Below are 18,508 nucleotides of genomic sequence, written 5' to 3'. Positions count from 1 at the left end.
TTTTCTTTTTGCTGTATTGGAAAATTTTTTTGTTACACAATTTTCATACTTGTTATTTTTCTATATAGAGATGCATGATTTTCCATGGATGTATTAATCTCAATTGATTTAATTACTTTCCTGCTGTGAAACATTTTGTATCTTTCTAACTTTGTTCATTCATTCATAAGGCATGAAGCATTTTTTAATGTACCAACCATCACACTAACTTTAGGGACAGAAAAGTAAGAAAGAAAGATAGGTAGGAAGATAGATAAATAGATGGATGAAATAGTCTCTGCCCTTGAGAAGTGTTGGGTGAAAGAGATGTGCTCACTAACAGGGGACCCAAACCCAGTGCAAGGAGTGCAATGAAAGGGTCAGACATCAAAAAGTAGTTTTTGAAGTCTTGATTAGCATTTCTCAAAATTTTTAGGAAGGGACATTTTTTTTTTTTTAAGGAGGGGTTGCAAAATCAAGTATGCTGTAAGAGAGCTAGAATGCAACAAAATGAAACATAGGATTTTAAAAAATTTGTGCTCTTGAATAGCCAGTGTGGTCATGAATTTCCAGGAGGGCATGTGGTCTACTACAGTGTCTCACACACTTCTATCTCAGGATCCTTTCCAAGAATTAGCCAGAGGACTTACCAGGTAGACACTGAGGAAAGCTGCTCTGGTACATACTATAAGCAGGTAGGCAAACAGACTGGACTAATAAACACATCACTCCAGAGTCTGAGTTTGTGGATTTCATGCACAGCATTATCCTTGACAATTTTACAAATTAAATCGGTGTCAAATGTACCTCAGTACTGAATTGATTTGCTGCTAATGTTTCCTAAATGTTTAAATTACTTGTTGGATCCCTCCCAGCCATGAATGGATATTGTGATGGTTAATTTTATGTGTCAACTTGACTGGTCATTGGGCGTTCAGATTAAGCATTATTTCCTGGTCTTTCTTTGAGGGTGTTTCCAGATAAGATTAGCATTTGAATCAGTGGCCCAGTAAAGTAGATTGCCCTCCGACTGTCCGTGGGCATCCTTCAATCCACAGAGTGCCTGAATAGAACAAAAGTTGGAGGAAAGAGGAATTCACCCCATTTCCCCCCTGTCTCTCTACTTAAGCTAAGACATCTCATTTTATCTTCCATTCTGAGAGTGGGATATACACCAAACTCCCTGGATCTCAGTCATTTGGACTCAGACGAATTATACCACCAGCTATCCTGAATCTCCAGCTTGCAGATCATGCAACTTTTCAGCCTCCATAATGATTTTATATCTATCTATATCTATATCTATCTATTTAGGTAAATAAATATCCATCCTATTGGTTTTGCTTCTTTGCAGAATCTGACTAATGTAGATACTGTTATGAGTTGAATTATGTCCTTCCAAAAGATATATTGAAGACACAAACCCCAGTACCTGTTAATGTTTTATTTGAAAATAGGGTCTTTGTAGATGTAATCAAGTTAAATTGAGGTCATTAAGATGAATCCTTAATCTAAGGATTGGTGGCCTTATAAAGAGAGAGAAATTTGGACACAGACACTGAAGGATGACAATCATGTGAAGAAGAGGCTGAGATTGGAGTTACCCCACCAGACCTAAGAAACACCAGGGGCTACCAGAAGTTGAAAGAGACAAGGATCCCGCCCAGGGGCTTTTGGAGGGAGAATGGCCCAACAAACATCTTGGTTTCAGACCTCTTACCTTCACAACTGTAGGAAAATAAATTTCTGTTGTTTTAAGCCCACTCACGTTGTGGTCCTTTGACATAGTGGCCACAGGAAGCTAATACCACCACACCACCAGTGTGGAGAAACACTGGAGAACAGAGGAGGCTACGTCTAGTTCTGTTAGTCTCCTTAGCCTGTTTTATGCCATCTGTCAGAATGCTGCACCTACTTCCTCTCAAAACCCCACAGGTGCCCACTGTCTCTTCCCCTTCTGCCTGGTGAAGACCTTCTCACAAGAAACTATCTGGAATTTATTCCCACTGGATTGTAATAAACTACTTGTCACACAACTGAAGTTATCACTATGGAAAAAGCCATTTGTATGGTAGACAGTTTCTGCAGGTTACATAATTTTGTTAACCTTAAAAAAAATAAAACTGCTGTAAGGACCTATTTTATATTTTTATATTTTAGGAAGAGGCTTTCATTGAGGTTAAACAAAAACTTTGTTGTTTAACCTTTAAACTGTCCCTGCTCCCCTTCCCCCAGGGAATTCACTTAAAAACAAGTCCCAGAAACCAGCTCCGGGTAACAAAGCCCAGATACAAAGGTGGGTCAGGCCAGGTGGAGACATCTGATCAGTAGGAGGTTGCATACTGTCTCCCTAGCTACCAAGGAGTATGGGCCCCCACCCTTTGGGAACCCTTTTGGCGCCAATCCTAGTCAAGGTATAATAGGCTGGTTCAAATGTCTACTAGAGTAAATTGTAATTCAATTGGTCACCTAGCATCACTGTGGAGTTTCCTGTGTGTGTTACAATCTCATTGGTCACCTGTGTGTGGCCAGGCCCAACCGCATGGCCTTTGCCCTTAAAAGCTAGACTGTGAAACAGAGAAGGGTCGCCCTCTCTTGCAAGAGGTGCGTCCCCAAATGTTGGGTTAGATTCTTGATGCTTGGCACGAAATAAAGCTTTGCTTGACCTTTGCTTTGTATCAGTCTCGCTCCTTTAATTACAGACCCGTTATTGGGGCATAACACTGCCAATTATTTCACCAGCCAAAATAATAATAATAATAATAATAATAATAAGTTTATTCAGGAGTAGCAGAGAAATGCAATTTTTTCTAGAAAATTTCTAGAAAATTTTAGAATTTAAAATTTAAAATTAAAATTTTTATAAAATTAAAATAATTAAAATTTAAAATTAAAATTAAAATTAAAATTAAATTTAAAATTTCTAGAAAATTTCTAGAAAATATTTCTAGAAAATATTTCTAGAAAAAATAACTCTTTCTAGAAAAAAAGTTGGGAGTTGGGAGGGCTGTTATAAACAAAAAGCTCATTGGAGTAAACGGGGAGGTCAAAGTATAGTGGCTTTTCATTGGCTGAGATGCGACAGTTTCTCATTGGCTGGACTATTGCTAGGGAAAGAGAAAAGCCCTGCTTTCTCCTACTGGGGTGGTAAAGTAGTATCCACATGCAAGGTCCCTCTTTTCCTATTGGGTCTGCGATTGACAAGGAGTGGTAGAGCATGAGAGGACAGCTACTGGCCTCCTAACTCCATTCTAAATGAGGTTTCCTTTCATTAATTTTCTCAGTTGCAAACTCAAAGTTAATGGGGTCTGGGACCAAATTGCCTGGACTGAAATCCTGGCTCCACCAATTCGTAGCTCTTTGAGCTCCACCAAATCTCTTGAACCTTATTGTGGCTAGATGACTTGAAGTTAAAGGAATTAGTATATTTTCAAGTTAGATGATTTGAAGTTAAAGGAATTAATATATTTTCAACACATAGAATGTATCTGGAATATAAAAAGTGCTCAAAACGCATTAGTTATTATTTTATTCACAAATATTTTATTCAGGTTCATTTACTACACGTGGTCTTTGATTTGGTGCAAGTGATATGACCAGGATGAGAAAATGACAGTATAAGAAGAATAAATACTTGATTTTCTTTCTGAATCTGACACAAATAGCCTATAAAGAAAAAAAAAATCAACCTTCCCACCTACGAATGGGTATGGCAGATATCCACAAGAATTCTTCAGGAATACAATAGAAGTATAACATTGTAGGAAGAGAGCTGTTTGAGAGCCAGGAAACCAAACTGTTGGTTCTTGCTTTCCTTTTAAATAGCTGTGTGAATATTGTACCTTTTCTGAAAATTAGGATGTGGGTGGTGTGTTATTTAAGGTTCCCTACAGTTCTCCTTGTCTGTGTTGTAAGATTGTTACTATAACAGAGGTGATGAACACAACAAAAGAAAGGCACTATGTTAATTTGTTGCTAAATACACATTTTGGAAAGGACCCCAAATTGTTGGTTAGGGTAGAATTTATATCTTAAGATTATTAAAGAGTAACAACACAGAAATCAATTGTCAATTGTCTTCAGAGACAGTTATTCTCTCTGAAAGATTCACCTTAAAATAAAACTAAAATAAAGAAAGAAAGCCTCCATAATTTTGAAAACAATGGCTAACTTACACAAGTAAATGTCAGTACAAGTTCTTTGTCATAACTCCTTTCTGTCTCACCACACATGAATCATTCCAAGAGGAAAATTCCCTGACAGTAATTAGCAAACATGGCAGATGCTAACTGGTGGCATGCAATCAAATCACTTTCCATCAGCTTACCTAAGGTAGACTCTCCTTTGCCCTTGAAGACAGACGAAATTTCTATAGGGGACCTTGATATTCAGTATGGTTAGAGGACCAGCAGCATTAGCAGTAGCTGAGAATCTAATAAAAATGCAGGATCAAGGCCCCATCTCAGACCTGCTGAACCACAATCTGCATTTTCTGAGCTCCCTAGGTGATTGACAGGTGCAGTAGGTCTGAGAAACGCAAGGGCACACTAACAACGGAATCACGGCTTGTGCTCTTTGACAATGGACTTGTTGAGCATAAAGCCCTCTCTTCTCGCTCTTCTTTAACACCTATGTAAGGCTTAGCAAGTTTATTTTGGAATGCAAAAAAACAAAGCTGAGACTAAAATGGTGAGATTTGCTGAATGTGAACTAGAGTTTTCTGTTGATATGTATGGCCATTAGTAGCAAACATTCTTCAAAGCTTCTACTTGAAGTTAAGGTCACTACAGGGTTTGCTTTGGCTTTTGTTTGGGTTGGGTTGGGTTTTTGTTGTTTTATTTTGTTTTGTTTTTGTTTTGCTTGGGGGAAGCTAAGCAGAATGAGTCACAACTGTAGCTCCTACTTGTTCTCTGTAGTGGTGAAATAGGTATGACCCCCACCTGCCCACATGGCCCTTTAAGGCAGGACTTCTTGTCCTGGCTGCTGTGAGTGAAGTCAAGAGCCTTCAGCTATCAGCCCTTTCAAGGACCACTTCATCTCCAGAATCACCAGCCAAAGACTTGATCTTCCAGGGGTGGCTGGTATTAATAACTGATTGAGATGGGCTGGTCATTTTGGCCCAGCGCATTTCCATGCATGACAGCTCTGATGAGTCACCTCATATCTGGTGCTTCTCATGGCATCAGCCCAGGCTGCTGGTCCCACATCCAGCTCACTTCTCCCTCCGCCTTATCTGCTTCCTTCCTTATCTGTTCCACAGGTATTGATCCTGAGGGTACTCCCTAATAAAGACCCCTGAACTAAACTGTCTGAGGGTCTTCTTTTTGGAGATCCCAACCTGTGACATACCATGAAGGAAATATGAGATTGCCAGAATTTTGGGTGGAAATATGACATAAATCTCACACTGGGCATCAAAAGATCTGGTTCAAGTTCTAGATGAGACACAGAGAGTCAGTGCGGTACTGAATAAGACTTGTACTGTCTTTGAACCTCAAATGTTTGTAAGACATGAATTATCCCTCCACATCTTTCTCACAGGGTAGTTATCATGAAAACTTAATGACAAGATAATATATGTCTGAGGAAATCACTCTGCAGAATGCAAGACATTAGATGATTATTATTCGATAGATTCTGGAGAGTTTTTTGGTTTTTTGCTTATTCTATAAGTCCATCCTTCTCAACATTAAACCATTCAGATCACTCTAGAATAATACTCTCCTGGATTATTCTCACATCTGGCTAGAACTAACTTTTTAAGGCTCAAAAGAGATGTCAAAAATCAAAAACTCTGAGTGAATGTCAATGTACCCCACATAATTTATACACTATACACCCAGGACTCAGGCTACATGAAAGCCTGTCATCTTGGGTATAAAGAAAGGACTTGAGGGAGCTGAAAGTACACACTTAGGGATGGATATAAAGGAGATATATGGGTCCTAAGTCCTGTGAATGTGTACAAAGTCATAGTAAAATGGTTTTATGAGATGGGGGATATTTCATTAATGTTTCAGCCCATCTTGACCAGAGAACTTTGTGAGTAATCCTTGGTTCATTTATTTCTTCTTCTTGTGAAGTTCCCTCATAATCATTAGGAGACTTGCTTGAAAGATAGCAAGTAGCTTGAAAGTAAGTAGGAAATCAAAAGAGCAATCAACATTTCAATTTGCAAGAGAAAGAGAGACTGACAATGTAGAGACTGGACATCATGGACATGACAGCTCTTTGCTGAAAAGTGTCAGTTATGCTTGGGAAGTTATGCCTACTGCCTCTGACCACTGAGTCCCCTGCTCAATTGGTATGACTGGTGTCCAGTGAAAAACATCCACCGCTGCAGACCGTCTCACTACAAACATTTCATCTCTCTCCCTTTCTCTCTCTCTCTTTTTCTGAGAAAGAAATAGTCTCAGATTAACATAAAAATTCACTTACAAATGGTTGCCACAAAAGAAAAATTAGGGAATATAATGAAGGCCTTTTCTTTTCTTTTCTTTTCTTTTTTATTGTATGTTAGTCACCCTACAACACATCATTAGCTTTTGATGGATTTCCAAGATTCATTGTTTACACTTGTTTACATATAACACCCAGTGCAATACATGCTTTTGCCTCTCTAAGACCTTCAGCAACCATCAGAGATCTTTGAGTTTCTTATTTCAATTCACTGAAAAATACATTATTAATTAAAAATTTAAAAACTTTCCCTTTGCTAAGGCAGAGATCTTTCTTTTAACTCTTTACCAGCACAAGAACTGTTGGAAGTGGAGCTGCCCCAACAAATCCAGTGAACAGGAGTGAGAAAATTATTCTGATTTTTCTGGGAAATATTAATAAAGTATTAATAGAGAAGGTGAGAATCAGTTTGATAGTAAATAGAATAAGGGTTAGGCTAAACTGAAAGAAAAATGGAAAAAAGTAAAGTTGGTTTGAGTATCCCTTCTTTTGTTCTCTCTGTTTATCTCTGTTTTCTCTCTCCCTTAAGATCTACCAAGCTTGGGTGCCTGGGAGGCTCAGTGGGTTAAGCCTCTGCCTTTGGCTCAGGTCATGATCCCAGGGTCCTGCTCAACAGGGAGCCTGCTTCCTTTTCTCTCTCTGCCTGACTCTCTGCTTACTTGTGATCTTTCTCTCTCTCTGTCAAATAAATAAATAAAATCTTTAAAAAAAAAAAAAGTCTACCAAACTCTGTGAAGATTTCCACCCTTTGCAATCCCTTGGCGTCCCAACCTCCTCCTTTTAACTTGGTCATCCTTGACTCAGCATCTTTATGTTATCTTTATCCCCCAACCTAAAGCATGTACTCTTTCCCTTACTCATAACTCCAATAGTTGGTGTGTTCTCATGCCCTCAGATTTTAAGGGCTAACTAGCAAATCCAGAGGTTCCTTGAGTATTATAGAAGGAGGATGGATGCATAGGGCTGCTCCCACAGAATGTATGACATGTGTATGTTAATAATAACCCCCTAGAGACAAATGACCCGTGAGAACCACTTTCCTACTATGATGCTAATGAAGGAGATTTCTCACTTGACAGTTAAGGAGAGCCAGACTCCAGCTGGCTGGGGGAGCAGAGATAACTACCACCAAATGACCACATTCACCCCAATCTGGGAAGCTCTTCTTGGCCCTAATCTTTTGATGTAGAGGCCCTCTACCTGCTAGTTCCTTCCTTTAAAGTTCTGGGAATGTCGATAATATCTTGCCAAAGGCCTTTTTGATTCCTTTAATTCCCATTAGTCTGGTAGTATACTTGGCTATAGAACAGAGAGGATTTCAGTGTCTGTCAATGATGATGTCCTCTGATCTGGCAGTTCTAAAGGATAAATGTGCCAAAATGAGAAAATTAAAGGAGTGGTGCCCTACACATGAGAACAATTATGTGCTGGGTGGTACTGAATACCACCCACAAAATAAGTAACAAGAGTAAGTACACAGAACACTCACAATTTCTTAACTTTTATGTTTTAAAAAAATCATAAAGATTTTAAATGCCCCCAGTTTATGCAAGAGAATCATTCTGCATTTCCTGAGGTAGAAGCCGTGTGCAAAGAGTACATTGCCAACAGTATTTGGGACTGTTGATCAGCAGTGACCTTGAGCAGCGGTGTCCTGTGAGAAGCACAGCTCCTATTTGGAAGTGGTGGGAAAGAGCAGAAACTGAGCAAAGGAAATTCAAGAGAGGAGGAGACGGCCTGGGAAGTGAAGGGGGTCCTATGGGGAAGCCACAACCCTTAGTAAGAAAGCTCCAGTGAGGAGTTCAACAAGTACCACTATGAACAACGCACTCACCACTTTCTTCTTATGTCCTGTGGCATATGCAAACCCAGAGCTCTGGATCTCAGGACACCCAAAGCATAAAGGCCAATGTGGGCAAGCCCTTTGTTTTGTTCTTATGAATTGGCAAATATGAGGCCCATATCACTGATGTTCCCCAAAAGTCCTGACGATCCAAAAGGACTAAAAGGAACATTCACTCATTTCAATGAAATGAATGATGTGGAAAATGGGAAGATATGTACTGGGGAGTCAGGTTTCATCAACTGTCACATATTCAAGAATGGCCTTTAGGTCTACCTCCCACTTGGATATAACACAGAAATGTGGTTCAAGGAGATATATATTTTCCCTTGCTAACATGTGCACATAGTCGTGATTCATATAATTAATGTACGGGTGTATGTTTTAGATCTGGCCAGTTTTTGTTTTGGTATTTTTTTCAAATTATTTTCTTTAACTTTGTATTCTTTCACTGACTTCTCCCTATTTGCTCCACCTCTCACTCCCTAGCAATCAATTTTCTACTCTCTGTTTCTATGAGTTTGACTTCTTCTTCTTCTTCTACTTTTTTTTTCTTAGATTCCATATATAAGTGATATTATACGATATTTGTTTTTTCTGGCTTATTTTAGTTAGCATTATGTGTTCAATGTCCATCCATGTTGCAAATGCAGTATATCCTTCTTCCTCAAAACAAAATAATATTCCATTGTATACATACACTGTCTTCTTTATCCATTCATCTATTGATAGACACCTATGTTGTTTCCATGTCTTGACTATCATGAATAATGCAATAGTGGACATGGAAGAGCAGATATCTCCTTGATATCTTGTTTTCATTTCCTTTAGATACATACCTAGAAGTGGAATTACTGGATCATATGGTAGTTCTATTTTTAATATTTTGAGGGACCTCCAAAACGTTTTCCATAGAGGCTGCACCAATTTACAATTCCACTAACAGTGTACAAGGGTTCTCTTTTCTCCACATTCTTGTCAGTACTTGCTCTCTCTTGTTTTCTTTTTCATGACAGTCATTCCAACAGATATAAGAGGTAATATCTCCTTCTGGTTTTAATTTACATTTCCCTCATAATTAGTGATGTTGAGCACCTTTCCATGTACCTATTGGCCATTCATATGTCTTCTTTGGGAAAACATCTATTCAGTTCCTCTGTCCAATTTTTAATTGGATTTTTTGTTGTTGTTTTTTTTATTTTTTTACTGAGTTGTATGAGTCTTTATATATTCTGATAATTAGTCCCTTATCAGGTATATGATTTTCAAATGCTTTCACTGATTCCATAGGTTGCCTTTTCATTTGTTGATGATTTCCTTTGCTGTACAGAGCTTCTTTGTTTGATGTAGTCCCACTTGTTTGTTTTTGCTCTTGTTACTTCTGTTTTTGGTATCAAATTAAAAAAAAAAAATCATCACCAAGACCAGTGTCAAGGAGCTTTTTTCTTCTAAATTAATTTTGTCAAATTTGGTCAATTTTATTATCATGGACTTCATTGCTAAAGAACTTGGTCATTGAATTGTCACTGCATAAAGAAAACAACGATAAGAAATAAGTCAGAGAAAGACAAATACCATATGATCTCACTCATTTGTGAAATTTAAAAAAACAAATGAGCAAAATGGAGAGAGAGAGAGAGAAAGAGAGAGAGGCAAACCAAGAAACAGACTCTTAACTATAGAGAAAAAAATGGTGACCCAGAGGGGAGGTCGGTGGGGTAATGGGTGAAATGAGTGATGGGGATTAAGGAGTGCACTTGTCATCATAAGCACTGGCTGCTGTATGGAAGTGTTGAATCACTGTATTGTATACCTAAAACTAATATTACACTGAGTGTTAACTAACTAGAAAGAGTAAAAAAGAAAACAACCTTAAACTATAAGACTTACAAAAACAAAAGCAGTAATCTGAGTTTTTACAAGATCAGAGTACTATTCACTTTTGCTTAATATTAGATTCTCAAAATTAATAATTATCAACTGCAAGAAAGAAATAATTCAGTTTTTCATAGTCATAAGATTCAATTTTTATAAGGCAGAAAATAAATTGTATTATTTTTAATAATCTTTTTTCTTAGTATTTATTTTTATCTGAGTATTTATTTTCCAATTTAGAAACAGCATTTTCAATAAAAATTCAATTGTGTCAATGCGCCCAACGGGTATTATAAAATTAGGCCAAATTGTTGATTCATTTTCTCTTTCCTAATAACTGACACAGAAAAGTTAAATTTCTTAGATTGTAAAGTAGGACTATTTCCACATAGTTGTCTCTTAATCAAATAACTTTAATCCAAGTGTATATTGTGATGCATATCTAACAAATTGTTTTTAAAATGAAGTACATTATTTCTCTGATCTGTCAGCTATTACTGAATACCACAGAGATGTCTGTTATTGTGTTTGTAAACATAACTATAATGTTTCTGAAATATAATTTAAAAATCAATACTTAAAAGCACTTTAAATGCATACTTGGGCATTATTCATCCTAGAGGCCTATACATCTCATTTTCTAGAAAAATCAAAGGTATGCTCTATCAAAATAAAAACTATACTTTCAATTCTGTGTGTATGATTTGATTGTGCAGGAATAATACTTATTTAATCAACTTAGAGGATGAACTAAATGCTGAAAGACCATTAACCCTGAATATTAACCCTGAGTTTAGCCATAGATTTTCTATAGTTACAACTTAGTAACATGTAATTATCAGCAATATTGATTAACAAAGAAATGAATGAAATAAAATCCACTGTTTCTTTTATCTTAATATTTCTAAAAAACTATAGAAAAAAAGCAATTATATTATTCATGAGTTCAATATCATTATCCCTTAATTATATAATACTTAACTCATTTTCCTAAGGTATATTTGGAGAAATAAGATGAATGGTCTTATAGAGATTAAAACAATGAGGAGTAATTATAAACAACAGAGCAACATAATTTATAAAAAAATATAATTTTTTGTTTGTTTTAAGGTCTTAGGAATTTTCAGATATTGAAAGAGCAAACAGATATAAATGCATTTTGCTTTAGGTGAGGTTTGCTATTTTTTCTTTCCATGCCTATTTTTAGGGAAATTAAGATTTTTTTAGAAAAAAAATTACTCTATAATTACATATTACTCTAAGATTTAAAAATTTGTGCTCTGGTATGTAAATAGACTATAATAAAATAGTTAATATATTAATCTAGTTCATACAAATCAAGCTATAGTTGACTTCCCATTTGTTACAATTTTATTTTTAGTTGAGTTTAAAATTGATTTTTTTTTTCTGAGCAAAGAGGTATTGAGAATTTCATTTTTATTCATAATAACTAATTGTTTAACATGTCCCAATTCATGAAAGCTATATTCTTTGGCACTTCAACATCTATAATTTGAGTATATTTTTAAAAGGTGTCTGAAAATTGCATGTTTATAAGTTTAGTGGATATTTAATTCTGACCTCAAATTGGAAGCTTTAACTATAAGATACTTAGAGCCCTCTTACTAAAGAACTTGGTAGGTATTAGTTTAAAAGCACAATTACAGAAATACACCTTCTAAACGCCTAGAGAAAAGAGTTAATGAAACACACACACACATGCACACACACACACGTAACTCAAAAGAAATGAACAGGGTTTCATATCTTTTATGTGCAAGAAAGAAGCTGAGAATTATTCTACCAAAGGTTGCTAAAAAAACCCCTTGACTCACATACCTACAGACTTTCAACACCTAAATCCCAGCCCACATGGGAATTGTCCCTCCCCTTTTTCATTCCCATCCCTCAAGCTGTCCTTTACCCTCTGTCTTTAAGGTGGTTATTGAGTTGAGTTTAACCTGATTCACTTCAATGAATAGTTAAGGGAAAAGCTGGCTGCTGTTGGATCTTTTCACACTGTGCACACATATGGAGATAACACTTCCCCCCACATCCCCTCTCCAGGTCCTAGCTGCTGGTCAATCTCACGTGAGTGCCCTAGGCTGCCCAGTCTACAAGTATATATCTTATTTTATCAGCAGAGCTCCAGGGTTTGGTCTACCTATTTTTAACATTCCTGGGGATTAATTTCTGTCAGCTCTTGTAATTCAATGAGTCCTAGTTCTGAATCATGCTGAAGGCTGTGGGTGCAGAGCACAAGGCCTCAGGAACCTGCCTAGAGCTGAAAACACTGCACTTGCTTTTTACAGTATAACATCTGTGTGGTTCTTCCAGTAGTCACATATCTTTTAACCTGATAAAAGCAGAATAGTCTTAGCTGGAAATGAGAACTGAATTTGTAAAACTAGCTAAGATGATTCAAATCTGCCAGAAAACACTTCACCCTGACTCCAAACCTGAACTGGGATAACAATTGCATTGATTGCATTTACTATTAATGTTGGAGCTCCTCTGGTTTTATTTCATCACTAGAATGACATCCTTTGAAAGAAATAAAAAATTGCTATTATATTAAGTGGTCCAAGATAACCTGGTAAGAGTAGTTCTTTAAAGGGCACTTGGAAACAAACAAACAAACAAATAAATAAATAAATAAATAAAGGGCAACTGGATGGTTCAGTCAGTTGAATTCTTGACTCTTGATTTCAGCTCAGGTCATGATCTCAGGGTTGTGAGATTGAGACTCATATCCACTCTGTGCTGAGCATGGAGTCTGCTTATGATTCTCTCCCTGCCTCTCCCTTTGCCTCTCCACCACTCTAGTGCCCACTACCCTCCAACCCAAGTTCTCATTATCTCTCTCTCTCTCTCTCTCTCTCTAAAAAAAGTACTTCTTTAACAGCAAAAATGTGGCAGGAATTCTAGTCTTTAGCTTGCCTACAAGATTTCCATTTGCCCACCTATATACTTATATTATTTCCAGCCTCCCGTCAATAATCAATTCTCATATTTTCTTTGGCTGACCCTGTATTTGCATAGCAAATGTACTTAACTATTGTTCTGCAAACTCAAATTCCCATAAAAACAAAATAAATCAGTAACAGAAAAAGGAAGCCAATTTTTTATCTTTTCAAATCACCCTTCTTGTCCTTATATCTTATAAAAGGAAAAAACATTTATTCTTTCATATATTCACGCTTTGAAAAGGGGAATAGATGTGCTCTTTTCAAAGATCTCATAATTTATGAAAGCAGTTTTAAAAATTTGGGTCAGTAAGCTCCTCAGATTTCAGTAAGAACTAGACTCTTCGTAGAAATATGAACACATCTATATAAAATTTTGAATATAAATTTTTTATGAAGTTGATAACCACCTATAACCCTTGTATAAAACACATGGGATGGACTGAATGTTTGTTTTCTCCCCAAAGTGAGGTTATTTGGAGATGAGGCCTTTGGGAAGTAATTAGAGCTACATTAGATCACAAGGGTGGGGGATTTAGTGGCTTTATAAAGAAAGGAAGAAAGAAAGCTATCTCTCTTTCCTCATCCACCCCCTCCACATGCATACATGTAGAAAGGCCATGTGAGGATAGAGCAAGAAAGGTAGCTACCTGTAAGCCAGGAAGAGAACCCTTAACCAGGAACCAAATTGGCCAGCACCATGACCTTGGACTCCCCAACTCCCAGAACTGTAAGAAATAAATTTCTGTAGTTCAAGCCACACAATGCAGTGTTTTGTTATGGCAACCTGAGTAGGCTGATATAGCCCAGGCTAAAGATATCCACTAGGTATTACTTCTTATTATCAGTGCTACAGATTCTACCACAGAAGAACCTTAAGATTATTGCTAGATGATGGTAATGTTATTGTCATATATTTTGAAACTTTCTGAAATTCCTTATGGAAACAGACTGAGTAAAACCCATTTATAATAAAACATCTGTGCAGCAAGAGGCAGAGGGGAGTAATAGGATATCTGATAGAGCCAAGAAAAGAAAATCCCAATATAGTCCAAAAGTACTCACCAGAAAGTGTGGCAAGCCAACCTGAGAACATACACTGAAACTAATAGAGGTTCTTCCCACTTCAACAGCTACTGAGAGCAAAGGGTGCACTGTAAAGAAGTCTGAAGGGGCTGGAACAGTCTCAAAACTGACCAGCCAAAGCTCCCAAGGAGCTACTGCTGAGAGGAAAATCAGATAAGCAGAGCAACAGTAGATATGAAAAGAGAGTCAGTCCAGAGAAGTGGGAGAGAGAGAGGAACAGTGCCAGAAAATATTATAAATGAAGTTGCTAATTTACAACACTTTAAGGAAAGAATAAAAAAGGGAGTTTTGTAAAGTTAGAAAGGTTTCCTGAACTCTATTGCCTTCTAACAATTCAAGAAAACTAATTTCACATAGAATTGAGCATCAGAGAAATATTGGGGCCAAATTCAATGCAACGTTATTGTAAGAAAAAAAAAGAATAAGGAGCAAAATAATATCTGTACAAACAATGAATGAAAGCATGCCAGATAGACATGCTTCCAGAACAAACACAAACTATAACATATTATTTCAAACAAACTAAAATACTAGGATAAATAATGCCAGAACAAGAAAAATAAAAATTAGAAAAATTCAGAATAAAATGACAGAAGTGAAGAAAATTAGAAATTTTATAAAGTCAATTTCATAAATAAAAACGAAACTTGGGGCCCCTGGGTGGCTCAGTGGGGTAAGCCTCTGCCTTCGGCCCAGGTCATGATCTCAGGGTCCTGGGATCGAGCCCCACATCGGGCTCTCTGCTCAGCGGGGAGCCTGCCTCCCCCTCCCTCTCTGCCTGCCTCTCTGCCTACTTGTCATCTCTCTCTCTCTCAAATAAACAAATAAAATTTAAAAAAAAACTAAACTAGAAGGAACTCAAAAGCAAATAAACATAACAGGTAATGTTTAAAATTTAAGTAACTTGCACTCCAGAATAAAATGAAAGAGATCTAAAAAAACTGAGTGATAACAATAAACTTTGAAGATAGGCTAAGAAGAGACAACATAGATAATAGGCGTCTCTGGGCATGGATGGGTTGGGAGAAGTATAGTGAGGGGGACAGGAGAATAGAACAAACTCTAAAGACTGTTATTTATGCAATCTTTCTAGAAATTAATTTTTAAAAAGATTTGAAACTCTATATTAAAAGAGCACACTTGGTACCTGAGAGTATAGGCCAGAATGACCAACATTGTGATCTATTCCAGTAAAATTAGTAGACAACTGAGACAGAAAAATGTCCTTGATCATCTAGACAAAAAAAGAGCAGGTGACTTACAGGAGAATAAAAATTAGATTGCCATCAGACTTCTCAAAATCTCTGCTATCTATCAGAAGAAAATGGAGTAACATATTTAGAGTACTCAAGGAAAATTATTTGAGTCAAGGATTTAATATTCAACAAAGCTGATTCTTCAGGTAGAAATAGCATAGAAAAATGTAATCAATATGCAAGAAATCAGGGAACATTATTCTGTTGAGTTCTCCCTAAAAAATCTGTGAAAGAATGAGGTTAAGATAACCAAAATGAATAGAGAGGCACTGTCATATTACTGATTATGAACATTGAATGTATAGTTTCTTACACAACTAAGACTAAATGATGTCCAAAAGAGAGAAAGTAAACTATGTTGAGGTTTATACTCTAGCAATGTAGGTACAGGACCTCTAAACAGTTTGGGGGAACATTGGGGAAAGCATATGGAAACACATTCTAACTGCTTTCAGTAATCATACTAGAGTAATACAACTAATAGCATTATTCTTAGAGTCAGCAGTACTAATAATACTGTTAGTAGTGTTATCCTTAGTATCAGTAGTGCTAATACTACTAGTAGCAGTATTCTTTTGTGTGTGTTTATAAATAAAACAAATGAATATTTAGGGGATATTGTAATTCTAATATCCTCTCTGTTTTTCCTTGAGAACCAGAATTCTCAGTGTGTAAGAAAGATATATTTTTAATATGGACGAGCTTGAGTAAAAGTAGTACGAGCTTGAGTAAAAGTAGTACTTGTAGTACTTTTTTCAGTGGTAAATATCAGTATGATACTCATAAGAAATTGACCTTTATTATGCATATATTATTCTATATATAATAGGTAGAATATATATCATTTTAACTCTGTCCTCTGAAAATCCCTAGAAGCAATAATTAACCCAATAACCATGAAAATTCCTACCATATAGATTATGGTCTTCAAATACTTTTTCCAAAAGCAACTAGATGAGCTTGGATCATGTTGTGATATTAAAAAAAAAAAAAAAAAAAAAAAAACAAGGAACATATCCAAGATCAATAAATCTTCTCTTAAGGACTCAGGAACCAATTTAAGAGACTCACCTTGGTCAAAGATGGCATGGTTTGGGCTTCAATAATAAAAATGCAATGGATTGAAAGCTATTGTGTAGTAAAAAATTAAACCTATCCAAAAAGAGATCTGGTCTTTGCTCTCAGTTCCTGGATGGTGATCTGCAGGTCTTTGAAATGCCCTACCCATTAATGGGTCTTTATTTATCTGAGAGCCTTGGGCCACACAAGATAGTCTAATAATTTGATTTATGGCTGGGGCTTTGGGCCATGCAGTATCAGCTCTACCTCTGGAGGGGCTGGATGTTCAGGTCCACTTTACAGGTCTCTGTGAATAAGCCCCAATGATAAATCCAGACACCAAAGCTCTGGTTGGCAATACTCAGTGCATATTGTCACATACTGTTGTTGGGAGGAGTTAATGCTGTCCAGGGCTCCAGTGAGAGAGACATATATAGCAGAGTCCACTTCTTGAACTCTAACCCAGACCATCCCTTGACTGATTTTAATCTGGATCCTTCCATGGTAATACACCATAACTGTGAGTTCAATTTGAGTAAGGTTAATTCTTCCAGCTACAAATACAAATATTTGTCTTATACACATTTCTTCTCTTTGCATAGAAGTGTATCATAGGAGACTAAGCAAATGTTTTTTGAAGTTCACATATTTTATTAACTAGATTAACTTATTATTTATTAACTTAGATTAACTTTATTAATCTAAGCTTCCATAACATGGAGACTTAAAACTTCAGTGGCTGAAACAAAATGAATTTATTCTGATATAGGGTATGGAGAGGAATAGATGGTTTTTCTTCATGAAGTTATTGAGGGAGTCAGGGATCCTCCATGTTGTTATTGCACCATCCCCTGAGTGCTGTTCTCACTACCTGGGGGAAGTTTTCTCACCACTGCTGTCTACAGGAAAGTGAAGGGAAGCCATGGGGAGGTGGGACACATCAGTGCTCCTCACATCCCATTGACCAGGAAAAAGCTAGTTACATGGCCACATGCAGCCACACTGGAATCCTAACTAAGTTGCCATGTTTCCAACTAAAACACAGAGGACTCTTCTAGTGAAAATAAGGTGGGGCAAATAGATATTGGGGGACAGTTAGCACTAACCTAATAAATTTCTGATCTATCAGAGTAACCTAGAAAAATCCAAAGGGTTAATCTGACATGATTTGTTCTTCATTAATCTCTGCTGGATTCTGGTGGTCCTTACTTTCTATTAGGTGCTCATATCTAGACTTTTAATTTTTTTTTTTTTAAAGATTTTATTTATTTATTTGACAGAGAGAGAGAGATCACAAGTAGGCAGAGAGGCAGGCAGAGAGAGTGAGAGAAGGAAGCAGGCTCCCTGCCGAGCAGAGAGCCCGACGTGGGACTCGATCCCAGGACCCTGAGATCATGACCCGAGCCGAAGGCAGCGGCTTAAACCACTGAGCCACCCAGGCGCCCCCATATCTAGACTTTTAATAACCTGATCTAGACCTTCACTCAAAATCCTGATTAAGTTTATCAGTCTTTCTTTGCACAAACTACATACCTCATTCTATTTAGGAAAATTGGATTTAAATTTATCTTTTCCCACCTTCCTAACATACTTTCAATCCTTAGGATTCTTTAAAAACTAACACCTTGGTAATTTCTTTCTAAGCTACTCCTACTGCCATGAAATATAATTCTTACATGCCAAGAGACAGAAAGAAAAAAGACAAAGGAAAGAAATAGAACCATTTCAACTAGTCTAGTAAGTAAGCAAAAAGAGGTAAGAAATAAAGGATTATTACGATTCATTTCTAAGGGAAGTTTAACTACGTTAAGAAAATGCATCAAGTCATTTATTAGAAAGATGGGAATTATTTCAGTGTCAGTCTTCTTTATATATGCACCCATCAGGTTTTTATTTTATTATCATTTGAAGGTAATTAGAATCACAAACCTTAGCTTCTCTGAATAATCACTACTAGGTCTTCCAAAAAAAAAAAAAAAAAAAAA

The sequence above is a fragment of the Martes martes genome (assembly GCF_963455335.1).
Source record: "Martes martes genome assembly, chromosome: 3".
Lineage (NCBI taxonomy): Eukaryota > Metazoa > Chordata > Mammalia > Carnivora > Mustelidae > Martes > Martes martes.
This window is presented reverse-complemented; position numbering follows the sequence as displayed.